The sequence below is a fragment of the Vanessa cardui genome, chromosome 8, assembly GCF_905220365.1.
Source record: "Vanessa cardui chromosome 8, ilVanCard2.1, whole genome shotgun sequence".
Classification (NCBI taxonomy): Eukaryota; Metazoa; Arthropoda; class Insecta; order Lepidoptera; family Nymphalidae; genus Vanessa; species Vanessa cardui.
In genome coordinates, this window is record NC_061130.1 from 496,242 (window position 1) to 522,542 (window position 26,301).

Genomic DNA, 26,301 nt, shown 5'->3' on the forward strand with positions numbered 1-26,301 from the left:
GTCGGACATGCGCGTATCGGACCTCGCTGAAATAGAACGAGCTTGCACCGGGTGTGATACGCGCCACAATGCATTGTTTTTTTTGTTACTGATAAGCGTTTAACGTTACAGATGATAGTGAAAGTGTTCTCGGATTGGGAAGGGTTATGCATTTCGGTTTATTTAATATTTTATTGTACGCATAGTGAAATTACATTTGTAGGTGTATATATGTATGTATACAAACCTTGTTTGTTAAAGGTAAATATTTAAGTGTATTATTGATACATTGATGTTTGTATCCATATGAATATGATATATGACACCGGCTCCAAATATTACAATAACTATAACTATGTTATATAATCGTAAATCGACTTTTAGTAGTCTAATATTTTTCATATCATTTTACTCTGGAGGACTCTAAAAAATATGTTGAATACGCAATTATTTTTATTACTTTTATTTGTTTGAAGTCAGTTTTTCTTTTTGTTGAAATTTTTATTTATTCACAAGCTATCAAAATTCGTTAAGAAGTTTATAAAGCTGAAAATGTGATCTGCTGTCCTTCCGCCCAAGGATTAACCGCGGTCTTGCTACTATTGTTACTTTGTGAGGAAAATGCCATGATTTTAACGTGTTCCCTGCACATCGCGGAGCGCCAGCAGATCTTATCTGTTAACTAGTTCAGGGTTCGATTTGAGTGACGTTTGCATTCATTAAGTCACAGCTTGCAACAATCAATCGATTAGAAAAATACGCCACGTATATGGCTCACCACTACATGAAATATCTGGGGAAATGGAACAGCTATGGCAATGCGTAATAGTTAGGGAGCTGTTATGTTATACATATCATAAAGTTGGAAGTATTTCAATTCTATTTAAACTTTTTGTTTCGTTGAAATTGTATAACTCTTTCAATGTTTTTTTTTTTTTTTTTGTTAACGTGGATAATTATTTTTGGGATAATTTTTTTTTAAATTTTATATTATAACTAGCTTTGCCACGAATTCGTGTGAATTTAATAAAAAATTATTGTGTATAGATTTAGATGTAAAAAAACATAATCTTCATAATTCATTATTACAACTGTAAAACTGACGGACTCATAAACTGTAGCAACGTTCATTTGAAATAGACATTTTAAACAATTATTCAATTTAGTTTCAATAAATATAAATTTAAGAGCGTATTATTATGTAGTAAAAGCGTATGTAGGTATGTCTTAAGCGTAAGTTTCTATGCTGTAAAAAACCATCAAATATTATTAAAAACAAAAAAGTTTAATTTGTGTCTGGTTGTATTAATTATGATCAATAGACAGTCTCGACATTTTTATTTAATTTTCATCAAAAAAGTTTGTATACTTATCAAAAAAAATAATTCGAAATTATATTAAAACTTAAACTTTGCTGTAGTTTATGAGTCTGTGTATTAGTATCGGGATGCAACATTATTGTTTGTTCGTTGTCAACACTGGTGACGATGAATGAGTGCGTTGATCTCACCTGATAAGAAATACGCAGTGTTTTATACAATGTATCTTTTGTGTAGCAATGTTACTTGATGAGAACGATCAATTCTCATATTTAGATGTCGAAGTTATTTCTTGGTAAGGCTTTGTGCAAGCCCGTCTGGTTAGGTACCAACCACTCATAAGACATTCTACTCCCAAACAAACGTACTCAGTATTGTTGTGTTCCGGTTTGAAAATGAGTGAGTTAATAACGGACCAGGACCCGCTGGATTGTAGTAATAAGAATAACGCATATACTGCTACATATTTTTACTATATATATTATTTATTGTAGATTATGTATATGTTTTTTAAAGTATTAAAAAAAAAGAAAATGTCAATGTGGGCCACGCCTCCCAAGAAGACGACAATAATGAAATCCAGCTAAGGTCTGCTGATGTTTAGTATAAAATATAAAACGCCAAAATCTTTAATATAAAATGTAAAAAAAAGGCACGGGCATCTGCGTGCCTGTGGATGTTGTAAATTTAATTTAAAAAAATGTGTGAGTTTCGTATACTGGCACAAGATACATAATATGTTAATTGCCATGGTTGATGGCGTATTGGTGATTTAAGGAATGGTTAATATTTTTTTTACAGCTGTGATGACCACTTACCATCATTGGGCACGTTTGCTCGTCCGCCTAAATATACCGTAAAAATGTTATATGTCAGAGTGGAGTCAGATGTGCAGTGGAGACCTTCCCCGAACATGACCTGACCAAAATTATGACTTGGTATTTGACTGGTGTCAGGTTGTGTTAACGATTGCACAGGTAACCAACAAGAATGGCATGCGTGAAACTCATTGACCTAAATTAGATAACCCACTTCATTGAAAGGATGTGCGTCTTAAGTCTTCGATAAGACAAGCTAAAACATTATATATTAAATTAAACATATATTGAGCTGAGATATCCCAGTGGTTAGAACGTGTGCTTCTTAACCGATGATTGCGAGTTCAAACCCAGGCAAGCACCACTATATATATGTGCTTAATTTGTGTTTATAATTCATCTCGTGCTTGGCGGTGAAGGAAAACATCATCAAGGAATATGTTCCAAACCCTCTCCTTAATGGAAGAGGAGGCCTTATCCCAGCAATGGGAAATTTACAGGCTGTTACTTTACTTTAACATATATTGTACCATCTAAAAGTAATACTTATTATAATTGCATTCCGATTTGGAGGGTGAATTAGAATGTAAGTTGTAACTACAGGCACGAAGGACATCTTAGCTCCGAAAGTTGATGGCGCATTGCCGACATAAGGAATGGTTAAATTTTTGAGAGAACTATTGTCCATGGGCGGTGGTGACTGCTTACTATCAAGTTGCCCATTTGTCCTACCGTCTACAGCATAAAAACAGCATTCACTGCTTTATTACACATTTACCAAAAAAGTTATAAATAAAGTTTAACTTTGCTAACATTGCGTTAAACCATATTTCTTTGTAGTTCCAAAAAGTGTCGTACTGGTTAAAATAATCTTGCAAAATTCTACGGTATTATTTTCCAGATACTTATTTTCCAGCTCCTGCCAGCCGCTACTTTGGGCTACTCGCATCCAGTCGCAGGAGCTATACAAGTAGCCCAAGAACGATCATAGTGGCGTGCAATTGGAGAGGCCTATGTCCAGCAGTGGACGAATATGGCCTGTTGATCATAGTTATTTTACCTTTCCAACTGCGGATGCTGTAAAAATTAGCCATGGAATAATAATCACGGAAGATAAATGAAGATTCTACTGAAAATACAATTATAAAATATACCTAACAGGTTTTTTAAAAAAAATATTGTCATTAAATTTGGTTACCTACACTATTATTGTTCACTCATTTTTACGCAATTTGCGTTGTTGCAAGTTTTATAAACGTTGCAAATTATGTCGTAACCGTAAGTTTTACAAGAGCTCCGTAATAATACGGAAAACTAACATACCTATAAAAGCCTTCCCAATGAGGGTAGGCGTGAAGGAAATACTTTATGAGTTATAAGCGAGTCTTCCCACGGGTACAATAAGGGTCTATATATGACTTTCGGATTGAAGAACAAATATAAAAAGAAAAAATTATTGGTTTTTTTTTTCGCCCCGGAAAATTTAAACTAAGGGCTTTCTTCTTTTCATGCATGTACCTTTCCTGAAACGTTCACTTGATTGCCTTTGTTTATTCATCATATTATATATTTCATCATATATTTATTCATAGAAATCGTATTTAAATCTTAATATATTTTACTTTTTTATCTATTAATAATTTTAGTATTATTTATGTTTAACATTTAATACTAACATTTTTAATGTATTTAATGATATGTACTTATTGACTGGCTACTTATAACTCAAATTAAATGGTAGAATATCAAGTGAATGATAACAAGGCGTATCCAAAGCACACTTCTTAATAATGTTGCTAGCATTTTCGTGATTGATTCCTCACTGCAATGACTTTTGCATTGTAAATAATTCATACAAAAAAAAAGTGTATAAAAAATTTGCAATTGATATATTGCCGTTAGTGGTATTGACTGTAATTTGGGATGACTTTAGACCTTATTATTATTCCGAAGATCGAAATAAAAAGTAGTAGGTCCTAAGTAGTAACCTATTTTTGTGTTAATACTTAATATGTAATAATTGTTAAATTGAAAAATGATTATAATATTTTCTTTGTTAAAAATAAAATGTATTGTGTAAAGTTAAGTTTAATGTATAAATTAAACTAACATTAATCTACTTTTGTTTTTTGACAAACATACCATCTCCATTTAAAAACGACTTGTACTTAATTTTCGCACATTTTAAACAACTAACGCCATCTAGTACCATCACGTGAAATTCCATCATAGAGTTGTTGACTTTAATAGTTTCAATAATACACCGCTAGATGGCATAAATAAATAAAATTAAAACTTAAAGTAAAACGAAGTCATTTGACTCGATATTTATTTTATTAATATTTTCTTAGAGGTTATAATTGCTTAGCAAATACCTGAAAAAATGGGAATAACGAATATTTTTATCAATGTAATCGCACGGGCAAATATTCCACCTGATTATAAGTGGTCTGCAGTGCTCTGTTAGTGCTGCAAGGAAGATCATTCCGACATTTTACGAATTCAGATATTATGTTTTCATAACCCTTGTGCCAGTACTTACACTCTATTACTCACCCTTCAAACCTGAAAATAATACTAAGCATATATCTTAACGGTAGAATATATGTGTGGGTGTTACCTAACTTTTTTTTTTAACTAATCCCTGATACCAAGTTAAGTGTAGTGTAATTAAGTCAAAACCAAAGGATATTTTTTACTCACTTTTATATATATTTGCTTGATAATTTCAAAACTATTTCTTCTGAGTGTAGTGATTACCTTATTTGGTAATTAATCCGATGACCTCGGTTCGGGTCGTCGAATATTCGAGAACCCAGGTTAACTACTCAACTAGTAGGAAACATCTTTTGGTTTTTGTCAAAATAATCTAAATAGACCAGAGTCTTGTGGGCATGGTTGTTCCGTGGAAATATATATGTATATTTGCAATAATATACCTACATGTAAATTGATGTCTTCTGTGTAACATCGTTGGTGACAAACAATACAGAAACAACGATATACGAATTCAGCTTTTAATTTATAATCGGCAACCGGTAACTAACATCAACCTCTTTTAGATAGAATCATAAAAAAAACAACCCCGTTAGGTTATTTTTCGTTCCATATAATTATTATTTACACACTAATGTAAAAAGTCATTTTCATAAAATATACTTATTCAAGTATAAAAAATATCTTTATTTATTCATATTTGGATCCTTGGATCTCAGATTCAATAGCCTATAAATTATTATTCCTTATTTGAAAAATTACTATAAATTTAATTTCAAAATTAGAATACGCCAATTACCTTCGAAACAATCGAAAGCTGAAAATTATTCAACCCATGCACAATTACATTGCGTCACTTCAAAAAAAAAAAGTATAAATTTTGTATTTCGAACCGACGCGTTTCGTTCATTCACAATCCCGCATCCCGTTCGCGGTAGTCCCAAGTCCCAGCAGAAATCGCGCGTAGTCCGTCGGGATCGCATGTCCGTCGCGCCGACTTTGACAGCTCTCGAACTTACTTCGATAGATTTTTTAAATGTTTTGTATTTAATTGTGTTTGTGTGATATGGATTGAAAGTTCATTTCCGGGCTGTTGTTTCTGTTGGTAAGGGCTTGGTTTTAATTAAATACCTACTACATAATACACGAAAGTTTATACTTAATAGTTATTTATTATTTTTTACATTTTCTTTACTTTCATAAATGCACTCCATTTTAAAAACAATATGAGTGTCAATGGTAGGCAGGTAGACAAATTAAAAAAAAACGATGATTATTATTAATTTGTATAACAAAATTATAAAGGAACGTGCTTTATTATTATTTTAAAATTATTTTTACATTTATTAAATACCATAAGTATTATTGTAGTAAAGTATTTATGGAAAAATAGGATTATCGTACGTGTAATTTTAAATTTTTATGTTATATGAAACTAATAGAATAATATTTTAAGTTATATTAACTCCCACTGAAGACAACATAGGATTGGATGAACTAATTGTTTTATACAAATACATAATATAAGGATCATAATAATTTAATGATACTTGTTCAGATTTGAACCCGCAGGAACTATGTATTCTTTCCACTACGCTATCTTGGCTGATTAATTCTACTTTGTTCGTATTACCTAACTGAAATTACAAAACCATATACTTAAAAGTATTAACCGAAAATTCAACGAATTTCGGACAGGGTTGAGGGAGAAATAGTATACAAAACGTCTGCCCACAGATTTGGTTGTAATTTCAAACACTTTCTGTAATAACATTCCGTTTAAAGGATCAAAGAGATTCATCAAAAGAACCCTTACATTGAATACGAGTAACGCTGCGGGCAAGAGCTTGTAATTAATGAATACTAATAAAACTTGGCAATAACTGCATACCAGAATATCTCGTAAACTCACTCGTAAAACCTACGGAAGTATTGGCTTTAAACATGGTGCCATATTACCCAAAAGTTTACGACAACACGCTGTTAATGGTGGACGAAATTGTGTAGCGTGACGAGCTTATTGGGTATGAATGGAATAATTACAAAATTTTTCGCTTTGCTCTGCTCTGCTCTGCGCTGTCTGGACAACACAAATATAATTTATCACTAAAGTTTGTATCGTCACCAATATCAATTTAAAAGAGCGCCTCGTTGATCTTGTGCCTGAGATCTTGAGGTCCTGGATTCAAGTACCACGACGTCGGTAAAAGATAATTAAGTTTTTCTATAGAAAAATTCTCCGTAACAGCCAAGTCTCTTTTAAGTAATAGGTCGGCATTGGAACAGCGTGTTGTTGTTGTTGTTGGGCTACCTGATGTTAAATGGTCAGTACCCCTAGACATTGGCGCTATTTAAATAACCATCTCTTACTTCGCCAATTCTCCACTAAACTTGGTAACTAAGATGTTAAGTCCCTTGCGTAGTTACTTCCTTCAAACTGTTTACAACAATACCAAGTATTGCTGCTTGGCGGAATATCTGCTGAGTAGATACCTACCTAGATGGGCTTGAACATAGCCTTACCCTGTATACTCCCGTTCCTCCGATAGCACGTTAAATTATTATCGAGCCTGAAATCTTTCCGGTTTGCATATGTCCACTTCAAAAAGTCCCCAAACTCAAACTCAAATTGATTTATTCAATATAGATGCATTACACTTTCTTACTGATGGACAATTGAAACACTACCACCGGTTCGGAAAAGGAAATACCCTGACCTGAGAAGAACCGGCGAAAGAAACCCACAGTTGACTATTCTCTCTAGAGATCTTCACAATATCACAAACGTCATATATTAAATTGTAACTATTATTATCTTATATTAACATTATAAGTGATAGCTAATAAATCTATTTTATATCAATAGTTTCCGGGTCAGAAAATCATCTCCGTATCGTCGAGAGGGCAACTTTAGTTCCTATTTTTGCTCTCATTATGTAATTCCCTGTCATATTCTAAAACACACGCTGTAAGCCAATTTCGATAATGAGGGGATTAATTATTAGCCACTTTATAAGCTAGGCTTAAAACTGTTTGTAATGCAACAATAAACTTCTTTATAAACCCAACTACCCCGATAGCGCTTATCCCATTAATAAGAGTATAGCTAGACTAGTCGAGGGACGATTGAAAAGATTTTGAAAATTGATTTATTGTAATAAATAACGTATAATTATTTTTAATACTATAAATTCGTTCGGGTTTAATGAATTAGTAAATAGATTTTTATAAGTATAATTTAATAAGTAAATAGATATTGTATTAATAAAATTGTGGTTCTTAAAATTATTTTGATTATAATATTTAAAACTTGTAATCGTGCCTCTAAATATACGACTGTTAAGTTGTTATATCCGTTTGAGTAGAAGGGAAGGAACTTATTCCACCACGGTGCTCCAACGCTGACATACGTACATGATGGATTTTCATCCAAAATATGAAGGTTTCCGCTGGATGTATCCCATCCCAGCGCACGAGATATTTTTAAACAAAAATTATGCACATTAAAATTTAGAGGCGTTTGTCTGGGTTTGAACCCAAAAACTTCGATTTAAAATGAGATGTCTCATTTAGTCATGCAATTTCTGATGTTTTATTATACTTGGTGGTAGGGCTTTGTGCAAGCCCACCTAGGTAGGTACCACTCGCTCACCAGATATTCTACCGCTAAACAATAGTACGCAGTTTTGTTGTGTTCCGGTTTGAAGGGTGAGTGAGCCAGTATAACTACAGGCACAAAAGACATAGCATCTTAGTTCCCAAGGTTGGTGGTGCATTGACGATGTAAGGAATAGTTAATATTTTTTACAGCGCCATTGTCTATGGGTGACGGTGACCTCTTACCATCAGGTGGCCCATATGCTCGTCCACAAACCTATTCCATAAAAAAAAAAATACTTTTCCACAGAAATATTTAATCACTTCTGTTCATTGCAATACATAACGTTGTAAAGAAGTTACCTTATGTAGACGCAGCATTAATATTCTTGTGATAGTTAAATCAGCGACGCTTTTCGTATATCGCTCGAAAATGTTGGAAACCGACGTACGCTCTTAATGAGTGATCTTTTGTTTTAATTATTGTCCTCAATTACGTTATTTAATTACAGTAATTCACGGTCGCGTTTTTTCAGAATAGCTCCACAGTATTTAAGAGAGCTAAAGCGACAATATTAATCTTCTATTTATATAACTAGTAGCCGCCCGCGGCTTGTTCGCGTTTTACGGTATTGGTTGTCATTTGTTGGCAAAAAAGTAGTCTATTACCTTTCTTGGAGTTCAAGTTTGCTTCATACTAAATTTCAAGGATTCAGCGGTTTGGTCGTGATTGAAAATTACTAGCGACCCACCCCGGCATCCAACGGGTGCAATATACTACAGAAATTTTTAAAAACACATTACAAACTTCGAAAATTATCAATGTTTATGTAGTATATTGTCCATGAATTATATACAAAAACCTTCCGGATCACAACAATAACAACAACAACAGCCTGTTAATTCCCACTGCAGGGTTAAAGGTCTCCTCTCCCTTTGAGGAGAAGGTTCTGGAACATATTCCACTAACCCGCTTTGGAACAGGGTGGTACACACACATGTGGCAGAATTTCTATGAAATTTGTCACATGCAGGTTTCCTCACGATGTTTTCCTTCCCCGCTGAGCACGAGATGAATGATAAAGATAAATTAAGCATATGAATCAGCGGTGCTTGCCTGGGTTTGAACCCGCAATCATCGGTTAAGATGCACGCGTTCTAACCACTGGGCCATCTCGACTCATTTCCGAATCACGCTATCTTTTAAAAAATACCGCATCAAAATCCGTTGCGTAGTTTTAAAGATCTAAGCATACATAGGGACAGAGAAAGCGACTTTGTTTTATACTATGTAACAAGATATATTAATAAAGAATAGTGAGAATAGTGAATTAATAAATAATACTAATATATTGCTAAACTATTAAGAAATTGTATATCATAATTATATCCAAGGATTGTTTACAATCTTTCATTGATTACAATAGGCTCTATATATTTGCATACTTCCTTTTATGTGGCTTACAAACCACAGCTTTAGCTTTCAAACGTTTTAATTATTATTTTATGGTACTGCTTTGAGGCTAAGTATCACGCTGATTAAAACATTAATACGCTGTAATTAAAATAGTAGAAAAGAGTAACTACTAAGTTACTTGCCGTTTCCTTTTGGAATTTATTTTCAGGTATTATCTTTACAATTAATTGAATATTTTGTAACATAATGATTCAGAGCATTTTTTGGTTTTTTTAATTCTTTGGGTTGACTACCTAGTACTCATAGATAGTACTTGGTGGATGGTCATCGAATATTATTATTGCGTTCCAGTTGGAAGGATTAGTAACTAGAGATACAAAGGACACAATATCCAAGGTTGGTGGAGTATTTGCAATGGATTGGAAATTAATTGGAATGGTTATTCATACGATACAAATCTTTATGGTGGTGGTGGTGACCTAATTACGATAGCTTCGCGGCTAACAAGAGTTGAATATATTTAACTATAAATTAAATATTATTTATGGAAACTTTATTTGTCTATCTAGCTTTTTGCCCGCGCGAAGTCTAAAAATCTTTATCCATAGCGCACAAACCATCTACACTCACTATACCTCCACGAAGACTGTATAAAAAAAATCGTATGTCCTTCCCCGGAACTCAAGCTATCTTCATATCAAATATCAACTAAATACGTTCGATATTTGAGCGTGAAGAATTAATTACATTAAATTTTTTTTATTGATGTAATATCAAATGCAAACAGTACCGTTGCCATATATTTCTGTTACACTTAAAGTTTACGTGGTAGAGAATGCATTTAGGCGCAAAGGCCTTTTGTTTGACCAACACAATTTATTGATCAGTAAAATTACACATAAACATACAAATAGTAGTTTATTTCACGTAAAATAAAACAGTACCCAGAGGTGGTCCAGAGCCTTGATTTATACATACATTCTAAGCTCATACGAATGAAGGCGCGTCCAGGATAAATAGCTACGACTGTATACAGAGTGATCCGCACCACCCTCGCTCACGGCCGTCAAATGCACTCGCCCTCGCGTATAAATAAAACAAGCTCCGATCCCTAAAGTACCCGATGCATTCTTCTCGTACACCCTATTTTAGGTTATTGAAGGTCACGTTCAATTGTATTTAATATTACTTTAAATTATTACAAGTTTATAATAAACTGGCAAATCTCTTATGTGACTTGTTCTGTGAGATTTATAAGTTTTTATTGAACTTTCTGTGTTTTATTGTTTGATACGATCGAATCTTGCAAGTTGTTGTGTTTATATATTGCTTTAGATTCGATTAAGTGCACATTTATGTTACCCATGACCTGATCACTGAGGATCGACTATCATCCATTATATGATATATCATCTGGAGGAGGATAAAGTTGGATATTCATATTACTTTCAAAAGAATAAAAAGAAAATGAAAGTAGTTTATTTTTTCACCAGGAATGTTGGAGTTCCCTGCTTTTCTTTAATATAACATACTTTACATTCAAAAATATGTCTGTTTATTAATGATAACTGCATAGTTTAAAATATCTAAGCGTTCTGACGGTTAGTTACGACTTCGTCTGTAAAGATATTTGAGTATGAAATTATCCCTATAAATATGTTTTTAACGTAATATCTTTTGCCTTATGTATAGTATCATATGTATTCTGTTATGAAGTGATTAATTCATCATATGTATGGTGGCTATATTCCACAGATACAGACAGATTTCGGAATAAGAGAAGTACCAATATAAATAATCCGGCCCTAACATAAGCCTATTACTGTCCAACAGACGGAAAACCTCTTATTCCAACGAAAGAGATTAACATTTTTCTGCGAATCTCGGGAACAAAATACTTTTTTTTTAAATTCATTATAAATGTACCACTAACAAAAACATTGAACGCTTGGAAAACGGAAAACGATTTCAAGGTTTTTGTGATCAGACCAAATCTGCCTTTTCTAAACGTAATCTAATCTTATCCTGTAAAATTATTTTATTTTATTTTGTTTTGTTTTAGTTTTATACTGTTTAGTCGATATTTTAATAGCATCATGTAATCGCAAACAAACAAATGCCAACAATGTTGTATACACCTGTAAAGGCAAATCATACTGGATTGTATATTTAGTGCATTATAATATTGTGTTAGTTATTATGATAAGTTGATGGTGCATCTTAATAATACATAAATAAATAAAAAAATAAAAAATTAAAATGACGATTCGAAAGTGCTTGTAAAAGCCTTCTTTGAGAAAGTGTATTTCGATTTAAAGATTGATTCATTAATTTAAAATAAAATTGTCCATGATTTTCTTCCTAATAATTATGACTGTCCAGCGTAAAAAGAATCGTCAGTTTTGCATGCAAATACCCTCGCTTGGATAAATATCATATTTCTGGATAAGTATAATGTTGTAAAACTAAATCCTTTGAAATAATAGTAATTCTATACAGTCTTTCTGTTTGCACAACCTCGAAAGTCACCACAGATCAAGATGTATCGATCAATATAAGCCAATTTTCAACAGGGAGATAACAACTCTGTTTTGACTTTACTTGGTGGTAGGGCTTTGTGCAAGCCCGTCTGGGTAGGTACCACCCACTCATCAGTTATTCTACCGCCAAATAACAGTACTCAGTATTGTTGTGTTCCGGTTTGAAGGGTGAGTGAGCCAGTGTAACTACAGGCACAAGGGACATAACATCTTAGTTCCCAAGGTTGGTGGCACATTGACGATGTAAGGAATAGTTAATATTTCTTACAGCGTCATTGCCTATGGGTGATGGTGACCACTTACCATCAGGTGGCCCATATGCTTGTCCGCCTACCTATAACATAAAAAAATACTACAGAACTAAGATGTTATGTCTATCTCTATCCGACGTTCTTCCAATAAGGCACAGAAAGAAGCTATCTCAACTCTTGTCGATCATGTGAAGTAACCTGCATGTCTCTCTACTTATCAAGATGAGCTTGCCAACCTCGCCCCAAGCATATTTATATAGTAAATTAAATAGTACTATAGTATAGTAAATTAAATAAACATAAATACAAAATATTCATAAATTTGATTATCAAAACGTAATGTACTTACATTCTTTGATCGAAACGAGTATCGTTCAGAGTTTCTTTTCGGTTATTTTTCGTTAGAACAAGTGGTAGGTTTGGCGTAGTTCATTTTGATTAATTTTGTGTTAGATAGCCGATTTATTACAGAATATATTGCATCTCTTTGTTACCCATGGAGGCGGAGTAATGTTGACGCGGGTAAAACAACGCGCAGCAACTCTTTTATGGTAAAAGGCTAGAGAGTTAAAGTTGAACGCCGCTTATTATTATTAATATTTTTTTGGTATTAAATGTGGGACTTGCTGTTATCAAGGATGCTTAATGTGCCACTGAAAAATCAGCAGTGCCTTTACTGACTATTCGGCGGATGTCAAAGGATCGCGTTCACATTTTGCGTCGGCATACCATGCGGGCCTCGAATTCCTAAGAGGATTTTAAGGGGACAGAGAATCACTTCCTCGCTATCCCTGTGGTGCGTATTGAAGCGGAGGGAGCGTAGTGCTTTTTCCTCCTCCCTGGTCTTCTAAGGAGGAGCGGACTCGAAGAGTTGAACGATCTTTGTAACTAATAAACAAATTTGATAATTTTAATTTAAAGTAAGTAAAGTAACAGCCTGTAAATTTCCCACTTCTGGGATAAGGCCTCCTCTTCCATTAAGGAGAGGGTGTGGAACATATTCCACCACGTTGTTCCAATGCGGGTTGATGGAATGCACATGTGGTAGAATTTCGATGAAATTAGACACATGCAGGTTTCCTCACGATGTTTTCCTTCACCGCCGAGCACGAGATGAATTATAAACACAAATTAAGCACATACATATATATAGTGGTGCTTGCCTGGGTTTGAACCCGCAACCATCGGTTAAGATGTACGCGTTCTAACCACTGGGCCATCTCAGCTCAATTTTAATTTGGTTTCAACAAAACAAATAGTTCATTAAAATATCTAAATGTAGCGATTAATTAATACAAAATAAATTGTGAATGTACTGAAATATAAAATGAAAAATAATAATAAACAAAAATAAATCATACCAATGAATTATTCAAATTAAAACTAGATTTATTAGTATGGTCGCAAGAAAGCTACAATTTGCATAATTTCCTTCGGAACATATACAATGAATCGGGAAAAAACACCGATCGTGCTATTTTTACTGAGGGACTAACAAAGTCTTGGAATAGGGGAATTCGCAGCAAGCATAGTTCGACGTAAAGGGGTTTATCGAAATTAACCCTTACTTTTCAACACCTTACAATAATATTAAGAACACTTACTTCTCCATTTAATCTATAATATCTTTACTAATAATTTAAATAGGTTAAATTTGTTTGTCTGTATGTAATCTTAAAAAACAACTGCTAAGATGTTATATAATTCCTAGCTATGTATAAATATTGAATGGTCGAATGGTATGTGCAGTGTACATTGTACACCGGTTTTCATGTGTACGCCACTCTGAGGTCCCGGGTTCTATTCCCGGCTGAGTCGATGTAGATTATCATTAGTTTTCCATGTTGTCTTGGGTCTGAGTGTTGTAGTGCCGTCGTTACTTCTGATTTTCCATAACACAAGCGCTTTAGCTACTTACATTGCAATCAGAGTAATGTATGTGATGTTGTCCAAAAGTTATTTATTTATTCATTTTATATTGAAGCATCCGTGCGAAGCCGGGGTGGGTCGTTTGTATTATAATAAGCGTGTATAATCCAAATATGTCACGGACAAAATGATAATATCATAGGGGTAGTACTTTTATTGATTGTGAAGAAGTTAATCCACATTTATGTATCCTATAAACATGCTAATAATTTTCTATAATATAATTCCATTGAAAAAAGATATAAGATAAATTTCATCAATTTATTTATCTATAAAAGTTAATTTCTCTGAATACACAAAACGAGAATAGTTGAAATTTGATACTCAAATAGTTCCTTCACTCAATAAGCAAATTCTCTGTATGGAAGGTTGATTTAGGAAAATAAAACGAAAACACTCTTGGGATAAAATGACTGAATTCGTTAAGACAAACACACTTTGAAAGATTTATATAGTTTTACACATAAGTTTGAATTATATACGAAAATAAAATTCGGAAATTTTTACGCCTGCAATAATAGAAGTTCGAAGCTCGTTTGAATAATATTACTTTCATCTTCAATATATCATGGCTGTGGTAACAACGATGTGCTACATTTTTGTTTAATTAGCAAATTTAAATACCATTTCATTTATTTTACCATTCATTTTAAACATATTAAATAATATATATATATATATATATATATATATATATATTATTTAATATGTTTAACAATGAATTTATCATGAATAAAATTATTTTAGACACATGCAGGTTTATCACGATGTTTTCCTTCATCGCCGAGCACGAGATGAATTATAAATACAAATTAAGCACATACATATATATAGTGGTGCTTTCCTTTTCTGGGTTTGAACCTGCAATCATCGGTTAAGATGTAGGCGTTCTAACCACTGGGCCATCTTAGCTCTTCTCTGTGTCTAATTTCATCGAAATTCTGCCACTTGTATATTCCACCAACCACCATTGGAACAGCGTGGTGGAAAATGTTCCAAACCCTCTCCTAAATGGAAGAGAAATTTACAGGCTGTTACTTTACTTTACAATTATTTTAAAACATTGACATGTATTGTTCTGTAAATAATTGTAGTGTTGTCGAATCCTATTTAATTTAAATCATTTCTAATTAAATGTAAATTTGTCAAGTGGTCTTTTAAAAGAAATACTTGTTAATACACACATTTTACACCAACGTAACAAAAATACCTATGAAAGTTATGTAGTGGATTATTGAAAATATTTCAACGTATAAAATAAAAAAAATCCAAGTTAAATTGTTACTGGAACAGTTTTAAAGTTGTGAAATTAATACGAACGTTTAGTACAACTTTTCAGTAAGTGTATGAATTATTCGTAAAGTTTTTAACAATGGCGTTATTTAGAGACGTAAAGTTAAACTCTTAAAGATTTTAAAATACCTATTATATTTAGACATTTTATAAATCTTTAAAATAATTGAACTGAAAATTATTTTTTTTATTAAAGAAAACTATATATATGCAGTAAAAAAATAAAAAATATTTTCTTATTATTATTGTTACATAGTAAAGTAAAGTAAAGTAAAGTAACAGCCTGTACATTTTCCACTGGTGAGATAAGGCCTCCTCTTCCATTAAGGAGTGGGTTTGGAACATATTCCACCATGCTGTTCCAATGCGGGTTGGTGGAATGCACATGTGGCAGAATTTCGTTGAAATTAGACACATGCAGGTTTCTCACGATGTTTTCCTTCACCGCCGAGCACGAGATGAATTATAAACACAAATTAAGCACATATGTATAGTGGTGCTTGCCTGGGTTTGAACCCGAAATCATCGGTTAAGATACACGCGTTCTAACCACTAGGCCATCTCGGATCGTTACATAGTATAAAACAAAATCGATTATCGCTGTCTGTTTGTCCCTGTGTATGTCCCTGTGTATATGATTGTTTATTTAAAATTACACAACAATATTTTTTAATAGATAGAATAATTCAAGCGGAACGTTTATTTGTATAATACATGCACAAAATTGTAGAGAAACCTACAAGCTAGATCAAAATCATCGGTGGTATATCTCTTAGGCATAACTCACGATAACTATTTTTTATCCTTTACTTCGTACGATTAATAATGGCTTATTTACAAAACGATTTCAAGCAGTACAGTATCAGTCCTTATGCAATTACCTATACTATAATTGTACCTGAAATATGTACATTGTGCATTTAATATAGATCAATATGTCGGTTTACAGCGAGTATTTTCGAAGATATATCAGATCTGAAATCTTGTTAGCCAAAAGAGTGCACATAGCGGTTTATATTGTTTAATGACAAAATAGCTGTGAACTTTGTATATAATGAGATTCTGTAGTGTATTTAGTGTCCAAGCGGAGACGGGTCGGGTCCCGGTCGGTCCAAGTCGGGTTGCTTATAATTATATATAGCTACGATGTATATGTCGCTACGATACGATACAGCGAAGGAGAGAGTTTTCAGAGAGAGGGTATGACACATGAGGCCTACAAGTGTTAAAAGTAAAACTTTCATCGGTAAAACTTTTCAAACGTTGCGTAAAAAATCTCTTGGAATTACGTCAATATATACAATATAATTGAGTTTGTTGTTTAGTTTTTATTGATGGTTTTTTGATGTGACGTAAATTGATTGACTACAGATTCAGCTTATACTCGTTTGGAAGAGGCCTCTTTGAAAAAAAGACTGGAACTAAATCTATTTTCATTTTTTAAATATCTTATTGTATAAAGTTTGTTATAATTGAAGAATTTACCTTCCTTAGTGGTAGAGTTCATGGCAAGCTCGTCTGGGTAGGTACCGCCCACTCATCAGATGCCAAAGAAAAGCAGAGATAGCCCAGTGGTTAGAACGCGTGCGTCTTAACCGATGATTGCGGGTTCGAACCCAGGCAAGTATCACTATATATATGTGCTTAATTTGTGTTTATAATTCATGTCATGCTCGGCGGTGAAGGAAAACATCGTGAGGAAACCTGCATGTGTCTAATTTCATTGAGATTATGCTACATGTGCATTCCACCAACTTAGGCAAGCACCACTGTATATATGTGCTTAATTTGTGTTTATAATTTCATGTGTCTAACTTCATCGAAATTCTGTCACATGTGCATTCCACCAACCCGCATTGGAACAGCGTGGTGGAATATGTTTCAAACCCTCTCCTTAATGGAAGTGGAGGCCTTATCCCAGAAGTGGGAAATTTACAGGCTTTTACTCATCAGATATTCTACCGCCAAGCAATACTTAGTATTATTGTGTTCTGATAGGAAATGTGGATGTCAGTGTAACTACAGGCATAAAGGGCATACAATCTTATTTCTCCTATTATTGGTGATGTAAGGAATATTTCTTACAGAACTGTCACCCCGTCCATAGTAATCTATGGGAGGGTGTAACCGCTTACTTTAAGGTGGCTTATTTTCCAGTCCGCCTATCTATAACATAAAAAGAGTATACGGAATCCAATAGAAAACGATTAATTAAAATCTGATTATTTACAAATAGTTAACTTGTACAGGGGAATAGATTACTTCCGTTTTGAAGTTGAAATCAGTACAGATAATAATTGATATTGATTCTAATTGTATGACGTGTATATTTTTAGCTCGATGCAAATTATCAATTCAAACGTGTTACAGTTTTCCGCCCGTTGATGTCGCAAATAATGAATTCACGGCAGATTGAAATTGTCACGCAGTATTAATTATGCGTTAATTGGACTGTGTTCTCGTCTGGTTGGCAATTTGTGTGCACGCACTCTTGATTCTCAAATTATTTTATTAACTTCCCTATCAAGCTGTAAACCGTAAAGTTATGACGTGTGCAATGTGCATGTACCACTTGGGAGAAGATGGTTCCAACATTTTCTACCGCCAAATGCAATTCTTAGTATAGTATTCTGCTTTGAGAAGTAAGAGTCGAGATGGCCCAGTGGTTAGAACGCTTGCATCTTAACTGATGATTACGGGTTCAAACCCAGGCAAGCACCGCTGATTCATGTGCTTAATTTGTCTTTATATTTCATCTCGTGCGCAGCGGTAAAGAAAAACATCGTGAGGAAACCTGCATGTGACAAATTTCATAAAAATTCTGCCACCTATGTATTCCACCAACCCGCATTGGAACAGCGTGGAATCGTTTCAAACCTTCTCCTGGGAGAGGAGGCCTTTAGCCCAGCAGTGGGAATTTACAGGCTGTTGTTGTTGTTGTTGTTGTTGTTGTTGAGAAGTAAGTGAGCCAGTGTAATCTATTAGTTTTAAAGGATACTGGCTCATTGAAACCGTAGGGGTTAGGTTACATTTTAATAAACTCAATAGCCATGTAGCCCGTTTGTCTGACAATTAAAAAACATGTTTTCTTGCACTGTGGAGAATGAGACAATTTTTAAGCACAAATTAAATCCGAATCCGCAATACTCGGTTGAGCTCTACGTATTCTTATCACTAAGATATAATTTATATTTGAAAATTATTTGCGGATTCAGAAATAAACTCCACGTTAAAAGTTATCCTTATTTAAAGTATGGCCGTTATTAGTAGAATAGAAGGTTTATTTTAACAAATTGTAGCTTTACTTTGACGAATGCTAATGTCTGATTTGCATGTTCAAACCCTTTTAGTGTAAAATACCAGTTTTTGTATTTAATGTTAAATGTTCGGACAAGGTTTTATATTTTCTTCGTCTTGGAAATATAATTTCATAAATAAGTTCCAGATAATACTTTACAACTTCAATGGTTTAGAGTTCGGTCTGTGAATTCAATATTTGAGGCATTCAATAGAGGCCAAGCGCATCACCGACAACTTTCTGAGGTACGTTAATGTCAAATACATGACAATTTACAGTTTTATTTTATGATATTGGTATGGGTAAACGGACGATCTTATGATAAGTAGTCACCATCACCCGTAGACATTAGCGCAGTGAGAAATATAAACCATTCCTTTCATTGCTAATGTGATACCCACTTTGGGAATTAATATGTTATGTCCCTTGTGCCTGTAGTTACACTGGTTCACTCATCTTTCAACCGGAACACAACACTCTAAATACTGGTGCTTTTTGATTGAATTTTGACGAAAAGATGGTTGGACCCTACTCACCTTACTACCACCGAGAAAACTCCGAATGCCAAAATTTCAGATATACACTGAAATGTTCACACTTTGTTACACTCAATCAATTGTTAGTCGGGCCCGATATATGAATTAGGGCTATGAAGACTTTTAGCTAGCTACTAGACCAATGAGATAGTCGATGATACAGGAGTAGCCAGTGATAGCGACCACGTAAGACGGTGAAGCACAGCGTCAATTAAATTAAATATACTCTTGAACTATCCCAGGCCATTCAAATGTGTCTCTCACTTAACATTTAAAAAAATGTCTGATTGCATTACGCGTAGAAGTATTTCTGCCTAATTAACTTAGCACAAGAGTTCTGCGAGCGCCGTCTAAGGAGCTCGACGAGAACTCTTCAAAGCGACACGTTTGTGTCTTGACACAGGGACAATTATATAATTATATTATAAGTATGATAAAATATGCTCGTATAACGAAGTACTGAGATAATTTATTTATCATCGCCTCTTATTTACTGGTTGTTCCTATCAAGATCTATTAATATTTATTTATGAATGGGATTTAACGTGAGATTTAAATTGATATATTGGTTTAATTATTTTAAATTATTGGCATTCAGTAACAAATATAATTTAATTTTTTGGTTGTTAATGATCTCATAAGCTCGAGCATGAGTGATATGTATATATACTATAATGTTTAGTAACAAACCAAGCTAATGCCTCCTTGCTTTTCGTAAGAAAAAGTTTCTATATTATTTTAGAATAATATTCTTAGACATAATAGTAATTTGCTTATAAGGTAGTTACGTAAAGGCAATCGATTGACATGACGTGCACTGTTATTACAAGAAATATAAAGCGCGCTGACATCGAGGACTCTACGGTCACTTCCCTTGTGCTTGTACTACTGGCTAACTCACTTTTCAAACTGGAACACCGAAACAAATGTATTTAGATTGAGCTGACCCAGTGGCCTTCTGAATTACGAATGAAAGTAATTAGGCAAGCACCACGATTAAGTATTCAAGTTGAAAGTTGTGAAACCATCGGAAAAAAACTCTTTCTGTACTACATATTATTTCCACTCATAAACCTTTCTGGGTAGCAACCGCGCATTCATCAGCTACTCTTCTGTCAAACAGCAATACTTAGTATCGTCGCGTTCTGGTTAATAGCGTAACTAAGTCAGTGTAATTTTTTAAATGGTTAAGTTGGCGGACGAGCTTATGGGCCACCTGATGGCAAGTGGTCACCATCACCCATTAACAATGAAGCTGTAAGAAATATTCACTATTTCTTACATCGTCAATGTGCCACCAACCTTGGGAACTAAGATGTTATGTCCTGTAGTTGTACTGGCTCACTCACCCATCAAACTGTAACACAACAATACTGAGTACTGTTATTTGGCGGTAGAATAACTGATCAGTGGGTTGTACCTACCCAGACGGGCTTGCTCCAAGCCCTACCACCAAGTAAACTACTTGTACTTTAGGCACAAGAAACCTAACAACTTAGTCCAAACTCGGTGACAAGTTAATGAAATGTTGGAAAGGTAAATATCCTTACAGCGACATTATCTATAGGTGGTAACGTACTAACACGTAGCCTATTTGTACGCTCGCCTACCCTTTACATTTAAAAAAATAACTTTTTATTTTATCCGTAAACATATTTCTGTATGACACTTCGTAAGCGAGTATTAAGAGTGTAGTCCTGTTTTTTTAAACAGATTTTATAGTTTTTTTTTTCAAACATATGAATAGTGTTCTCAGAGGTTACTATTTAATTTTATTATGCTGACAAAAAAACAGAATGTCTGCGTGTGGGGGAACGTGTCTCATTAAGAAATTGCGTTAGACCCCTCTCGTACGCGATACGTACGCGTTAGTTTGAAAGTGTAATACACTTGTATATTTTTTTTACCTATTTGATATTAAACAAACATTGCTTGTCGCGGCTCCGCTTGTAGAGAAATAAATTAGTGCGTTTTCGGTACGACACTCATCTTCATCATTCTCCTGCCCTTATCCCAATTTTATTTGGGGTCGGCACAGCATGTCTTCTCCTTCGATACTTCTCTGTCAGACGTCAGCTCACAAGTAACATTCTTTCTAGCCATATCGTCTTTCACACAATCCATCCATCGTTTCCTTGGTCGTCCTCTACCTCTATATCCATCCACATCCATGCTCAAGGCCTTTCTCACAATGTGTTCCTCATTCCTCCGCATTACATGCCCATGATAGCCGCCTTCCACATAACTTCTCGGCTATCGTTGTCACTTTCAAACTTTCTCTTATGTACTCATCCTTACTCTATCCATTCGCGTAACACCACACATTCCTCTCAGCATTCTCATCTCCGCAACATGCAATTGTCTTTCAGTCATCCCTTTCGTAGCCCACTTTTCGGTACGATATTATTATCCCTAATGTCAGACTTGTAAGTGGATTTTTTTATCTTGGTGTGCATGTGTGTAGTACATATAGCACATTAGGCGATATAAAAAATCAATGTTGTATAGGCTATTTGACAATGCGAAAAATAAAGTGTTAATTATTATAATCAGTATACATTAAAAATGGTTATTTATAATGAAAGTTGAAAATAATACTTACTATATTCAAAAATCCATAAATAAAACTGTGCTTTTTTAATTTGTTTGTCACGTGATACAAAACGCTCCTGATTGGATGGGTTTATGATGAAGTCACTTGCTTGTTACCCTTGATTGCCTACTATATTAATACAATACAATACAGGCAAGTGACGTCACCGACCCCATTGCAGCGCCATAATGTCCAAGTAGCGTTTTCGGTCGCTATTTAAATATGGAACTTTTAATACGATATTTTTCGGCAAATATGTACTAGAAATTAAAAAAAATCAATTTTTACTGGGTTCCTTAACCTCTACTAAATAATATGAAATGAGTATTATAAACCAGTCAAATAGCCTTATTGTATTTGTAGAATTAAGGACGGAAATTGTTACACAGTGAAAATTTAATATAACCTACCTCAATATTACGACTTCCTCGACTTAACAAATTCTTCGTAATCCCCTTGAATTGTCCATAAGAGGCAATGCATAATATACCTTTACAATGCGAACATTATTGGCGAACAACCTCTTTATAACAAATTTTCAAATAATATCAAGAAAAAGTATAAATACTCGAGGTAATGAATAGGTACTGTCAATCCAGAATCTTTATATAAAATTCTCACCAATGTATGACTTTTAATCACATATAATGTGATAAATTACCTACATAACGTATGTGGGTACAAACGAATAGATGATGAATAGATGATAGATAAGATAAGTACCTACTTTTACGGATTTTATTGCATTTATTTTTTATTAATAATGTAAGAAAAACATTTTGTTACCTACCTAAAGTAAAGTAAAGTAACAGCCTGTAAATTTCCCACTACTGGGATAAGGCCTCCTCTTTCATTAAGGAGAGGGTTTGGAACATATTCCACCACGCTGTTCCAATGCGGGTTGGTGGAATGCACATGTGGCAGAATTTCGATGAAATTAGACACATGCAGGTTTCCTCACTATATTTTCCTTCCCCGCCGAGCACGAGATGAATTATAAACACAAACTAAGCACATATATACACTGGTGCTTACCTGGGTTTGAACCCGCAATCATCGGTTAAGAGACGCGCGTTTAACCACTGGGGCATCTTAGCTCCTTACCTACCTAATTCTTTTTAAATAGAAAATACATATAGTAAGTTGATAAAACTGTTATTATTTATTATATGAAGTTGTTAACTATAACAAGATGAGTACGTAATTTTGAGGTGAATAAAACTATTTTTTTTACCTCTTTATTACATATTTCAGACTAACCTAACATCAGCATAACAAACCTCAGTACAACGAATTACTCGATATAAGGGATATTTACTTGTTCCCTTTCGACTCTTTATATCGAGGTTGCTGTATGAGGTAAAGAGCGTCAAAAATCAATCAATGCACTGACATTTTTGCATGTCGGATCGTTTGTAAAAGATTAATGGCCTCATGTTAATTGGCGTTAAGTTTCTTTGTTCTTTTGATTGGTTTGACATTCGAGTGAAGACACAGCATTGTTTTTCATCACTTTTCAAATAAAAATTGCAAGCAATTTATACTTAAAATTATGCGTGTGTAAGATATTGTTTTATTTTGACTGCGAACAGAAATTGTTTTATGCCTCTTTGTATCTATATATGTATTACATCTACTTATGTTTGATGTGGTCCTTTTTTATGTTTAATTTATCATTATGTATAACGATGTTATGGAATTATCCAATTGCTTTGTAGATGCACCAAGTCGAGTGGAAATTGGAAGTCGAAGTTGGGAGTAAGTAGGTATACTCCCATACCTTGGAAAATACCTAAATCCGGTGGTCCTGAGCTGGATCTCTTTTTATAATGCATCTGCTGAGTGGCTTATATGTAAATTGACCATAATCTTCATTTTGATTAAAACATGTTCCGATGGCTGAGATGCCCCAGTGGTTAGAACTCGTTCCTCTTAACCAATGATTTCGAGTTCAAACCCAAGCAAGCACCACTATATATAATATGTGCTTATTTTGTGTTTATAACTATTTATCGTGCTCGGCGGTTAAGGAAAACGTCGTAAGGAAACCTGCATGTGTCTAATTTCCACATACATATGTATTTCACCAATCTGCATTGGAACAGCGTGGTGGAATAATTTCCAAAAATCTCCAAAATCCTCTCCTTAATGGGAGAGGAGGTCTTTGTTTTTTGATAGGCTGTTACTATGTTCCGAAAAGTGAGCTTTAAACTTATTGGATTTTTTTAACCTATTGTAATGAAATATTTAACGTCAAATTAAACATATATTTAGATATTTTGTATTCTTAACCGTAACAAAACATCAGTTTCGGTCGTTCACAACACTAGTCACTGCAACGAATCCATTTTACGTTTCAAGTTATTTCTTACTGGAGACTGAAGTATTTTAAGCGTTTACTTCGGGCTATTGTGCTGTTAATACGCAAAATGAAGTTTGCATGTTTTACACACACATATATCAAAATAAACTTAGAAAATACTAATCATAAGATTCAGGCTCTTGAAATTTGTATATATTGTTATGTAAATATAACCAGTAACAATAACATCACTCAAAGATATCATCGGTTCAGAACATCATTGATCTAACTCAAACTCAAATTGCTTTATTCAATATAGAAGTACATACACTTTCTTATTGATAGTCAATTGAAACAGTACCACCGGTTCGGAAGAGAAAATACCCTGACCTGAGAAGACTCTGATATTTGTTACAGTTCTAGAATGGAGCTAGTTATTTGTTTTCTACAAAGAAATTGTACAGATCAAATTCTAAAAATCTAAACTAATGATAGAGATCTGCCTTATTTCTCAGTGCTACTGGGTGTAAATTATATTTATTTACTATCATTTTTAAATTGCGTGGGAAGCTGGGGTGATTCGCAACCTATCCATATTATACAAACACACACATAGATATACTATGTACAATTGGATTTGTACAACCTCCATGAAAATAATAGAATACGAATTCCATTATTTTATGTTTATTGCTAATATTATATTGCGCATGGTTTAAAAATTCATACTAAATTCTATAGTTGGTGATGATGCTGATTTGCTTGTTGGTAGAGATTTGTGCTAACTTGTCTGGGTAGGTACCATCTATTCATCATATATTCTACCACCAAAGAGCTTATGTCTGAGCTTATGTACGAATAGATTGGTGTTATTGCAAGCAAAATCGTTTCCTCGCACCGGTTCTTCTCAGGTCAGGCTATTTTTTTTGGAACCGGTAATACTAATTTCAAAATAAAATCAGTAAATTAGTAATGCTTCTATATTTAATGAGCGATTTCGATTTGATTCGTTGATATTTCTTACACATGATACTAGTGTTCACTTACTTACAATTTTAAAAAATGCCATTGTGAACATACACCCACCAATCCGTATACTAAGCTTTTTTACCTCAAAATAGTGAAATATAGCCCAGCAGTGTAATATTTTCAGGCTACTTTTCTGTTTATACAAAGGCTCTATTTACATTATGACTATTTTATTACATTTACTCTTTCATTCATATTTTTTACATTAGAAATAAGAAAAATGTATTTTCAACCGGCTGGAGTACACTTCGGAGCGCACTTAACTTATTTTTATGTATTTTTAACACACGCTGTATAATTACTGTAACACTCAACAGACACTCTCGAAATTGAATATTAGTGCTTACAGAATTACAACTTAATATTCGCCTTATCAAGATCTTATACAAAAGCAGAAGTAAGATTTTAACAAATCATTATTATGGCATTAAACTTTGTTTTAAATTGAATCACTTGGTGGTAGGGCTTTGTGCAAGCCCGTCTGGGTAGGTACCACCCACTTATAAGTTATTCTACCGCCAAATAACAGTACTTAGTATTGTTTGAAGGGTGAGTGAGCCAGTGTAAGAACAGGCAAGGGACATAACATCTTATTTCCCAAGGTTGGTGGCACATTGACGATGTAAGGAATACTTAATATTTCTTACAGCGTCATTGTCTATGGGTGATGGTGACCACTTACCATCAGGTGGCTTATATGCTCGTCCGACAACCTATACCATAAAAAAAAGAATTAAATAGTGATTTTAAAATCTTACAAAATTTAATTCGATAATTGTATTAAAAATGTGGGATGAAGACGATTTAAAGTTCAATAGTTCTTGAGTTTGAACCTGAAACTTTCGTTTGAGTTATGCACTATACATGTTCTAACCACTGAGCCATATTGGTTTATCCACAATAC

The 26,301-nt window shown here is 33.9% G+C and overlaps 1 protein-coding gene across 1 annotated transcript in view; it reads left to right on the forward strand.

Moving 5' to 3' along the window:
• Positions 1 to 5,591: 5,591 nt before the first annotated feature.
• Positions 5,592 to 26,301, forward strand: part of LOC124531981 (kinesin-like protein CG14535) — a 415,871-nt gene continuing 395,161 nt past the window's right edge. Inside the window, exon 1 of the mRNA XM_047106585.1 lies at positions 5,592 to 5,717. The gene's annotated coding sequence lies outside the window, so the exon portion shown is untranslated. The remainder of the gene's footprint in view (positions 5,718 to 26,301) is intronic.